A 3,521-nucleotide genomic window follows, 5' to 3' on the forward strand; every position below is an offset into this window, starting at 1 on the left:
TACACTGATACGACGCAGGAAATGAACGACGGAATGCCACGGAGGGGGGAATCGCCGGAAAGAGCGACAATATGACAATATCGATAAAGGCGGTGGACATAACAAAGGGTCTTGCAAACCGAGAAGATAGATAGGAATGACTGGCACCTGGAAAGGAAGCGGATGTCAGTGGAACAATGGAAATAAATTAACGAAGGCAATTATGGTACAACAACTTGAGAGAGAGAGAGAGAGAGAGAGAGAGAGAGAGAGAGAATATAATATGAATGGTTTCACCATGGTGTGATAAGGATTACTTCTTGGGGCTCTCCAGTTTTGATGGCATACATTTTGACGGGGTAATGTTCGTCCACTTCTTGTATCTTTCTCTCTCTCTCTCTCTCTCTTCTCTCTCTCTCTCTCTCTCTCCACCCCAATCCCTCAGCAATGATCCACTGCAGTCGACCAGCATTTAAGCACCTAATTCATTGCACAGGTCAACAGGCTCAGACTGGTTTTGCAGGTAATCGAAAGCTGGTCGTTCAGTTTGTAAGCTAAGCACTGAGAGAGAGAGAGAGAGAGAGAGAGAGAGAGAGATCTTGGTGTACTTCATCTTCTCTTTCCCAAAATATTACGAAATATATGATGTATGACGTCAAGCTTTTACTCAAATGATACAATTATTTTCCATGTATTTCTGGCGAGATCCCAACATTTTTCTTATTCACAGGGAACTAAGCTTTTAATTCAAATGAATTAAGATCTGACGGCATAATATGTTTTCGTTCTTTCGACGAAATAGCAATTACTAATTGTTGTCGCATTCTGAGAAGATACGTTCCTAGCGAACAACCAAGTGTTCATGATTAAAGAGATACGCTATGGTGACATAGCTTCTTGCACCATGACATACAGGATATTTGTATCAAACTACGAAATGTAAGAATGTCTGAATACTTCTGCATGCTACACTTGAAGAAATAATCATCGTATATAATCAATTAGGCAAATAATTCGAGAAACAGAATTCAATACGAGACTGCCAAAAGCGGAAAAAACAATCCACAACAAAAAGATAAATAACAAAAAAGTAGCAAAGACCATAAGCAAAAATGATCATGACAAACAACTCGAGCACTTTCGATGCATCTATTCTGATCGCGACATAGTAATCACCCTGAGCGAAGTTATCTCAATAACACCGCGCTGTAAATGATATAACGGCAATTTATCTCCATGCAGACACTGAATCAAGAATATTGTTACTGCCGTAAGGTTTGTACTGTGTAAAGCCATTTACTGGTACAATTAAAATAGACCATAAACATTCATCACAATTTAGCATTTAATAACTAAAGCAGTCATCACGAAAACAGACCTGCGGTTATCGAAGAATATCTTCATACATTATCATTTACTAAACAAATTTCTTTTTTTGGTAAATTCGAGATGTATCCAATCACAGAATTCACAGGTCAGCGGATGGAGATGTGTAGGCGGATGCTCATCGACATATTTAGCGGATGCTGATGTTAAAACTGTGTGGATTTTATGCGGACATGTATACGGATACCCGATACACCTATATTATTTTATTTCAGTGCAAAAGAGGGTTCTGAAAAAGATGCGGATGCTTTTATCAAGAGCGAATGGATATTAAAACTATGCGGATGTTGCAAGGATAATGATATCGGATGACCCTAATGTAGATATCCTTGGAGAGTCAGAGTATCGTTGACGGATTTCGTCGCTCGTTAGCGCCGCGACTGAATCGGATATTGGGCGACTGAACAAATGAATAACGGATTTCGGATCAGCTATTTAGGACGACTGGGGAACTGTGTTATCGGGGCACTAAGTGACCTGGAAGATTTATGGGATAACTCTATGATCTGGAAATGAGGCTGGTCTTCCAGCACATTTTCCAGTTATGTAATGGAATGAAATATAAAATCTACGCCAGAGATCCAGCGCTGGGACCTATGAGGTCATTCAGCTCTGAAAATAATGTTGAAATTCTTAGAGAGGGTAGAAAGTAAGTATTGGAAAAGGGATTAAGAAGAAAGGAACAGTAAAATGGATAAAAGGGGTTACAGAAAGGGGCCGCAGGGAGACAGACTTAAGTAATGCCTACAGTGCAATGTGCGAGGTGCACTGACGGCATTTCTCCCCATGGGGACCTATGAAAGAAATGATCTTCAAGAGGAAACATGATTCAAAAAATATTACTACTATTCCTGCAACATTTCATTTTCAAAACCAATCTTGCATTATTGAGGCACACATCTTTCCCTAATCTTCACTCAGTGACTCTTAAATAAAGGTTATCTTATCATACGAGCAAACATAAATAATAATAAAAACAAAACAAAAATGAAGCTGGAAAACCATACAAAGTAATGCACTCACTAAACCTGACCACTGCTGGTCTTGGGTCTGTGCATAGGCATATCCACAATCTCCCAAACAAAAAATCAGTGGCTAACATCATATTATACTCTCGTCATTAAAGAAGCTTCCATAACTAATTTTTCAGAATGACGATCTCATTACTGTTACCAAAGCTGAGAAAAATAAGCAATGAAGAAAAACTAGCTGAGGATATGGAACAAAAACTATGAACTAGGTTATGAAAAGTTACGTTACTAGTTGTAGAAGAAAACACCACAATTACGTAAATCATTCTGAAAAGTGGGACTAAGAGCTAAAATTAATGAGAGTGGGTCATAATCAGGGAATCAAAGCCACTCCTAAAAGATGGTTTTATACAAATTATTATTGCCATCACATGAGCGTGTATTATTCATACGGCCGCTCACAGAACCAAACATAGACAGCCAATGACTAAAAACATCCCATAAGAACATAAATTACATTAAGTAATTCAATGAATAACACATTAAAAAAACTTATAAACACAAGGTTCAAAGCGTCTCATTTCAGATACGAAATGATAGTTGAATTACTGTGGGAAGATACAATGTAATGAGAAAAATATTAAGAGTTATGATATGAGAGAGAGAGAGAGAGAGAGAGAGAGAGAGAGAGAGAGAGAGAGAGAGAGAGAGAGAGAGAGAGACTTCCAGCAAGACTTGGAATTTCTTAACTACAAAACCTCTGCTTCACACACACACACACACACACACAGAGAGAGAGAGAGAGAGAGAGAGAGAGAGAGAGAGAGAGAGACTTCCAGCAAGATTTGAAATTTCTTAACTACAAAATCTCTGCTTCACAGAATGAGAGAGAGAGAGAGAGAGAGAGAGAGAGAGAGAGAGAGAGAGAGAGAGAGAGAGAGAGAGAGGTCAGCAGTGGATCAATAGCTCAGAGGAAGTCCTTGATGTCAAAACACAAGAGCTTGAAAGGGCACAAAAGAGGTATCTTGAAGGGTAAGGAGAGGGGAAAAGAGGCCTTACTTACTAAAGGCCCAGGGTAAATACTCCATCCAGATTCAAGGGAAAGGTGAGCGCAAGCTGGTCGCAGAACGTCTTTACAAATATTTTACATTGATTCTTCTTGAGTTGTCGTTGCTAAGTTCAGAG

The sequence above is a fragment of the Macrobrachium rosenbergii genome, chromosome 1 (genome assembly GCF_040412425.1).
Source record: "Macrobrachium rosenbergii isolate ZJJX-2024 chromosome 1, ASM4041242v1, whole genome shotgun sequence".
In the NCBI taxonomy this organism is placed as follows: domain Eukaryota; kingdom Metazoa; phylum Arthropoda; class Malacostraca; order Decapoda; family Palaemonidae; genus Macrobrachium; species Macrobrachium rosenbergii.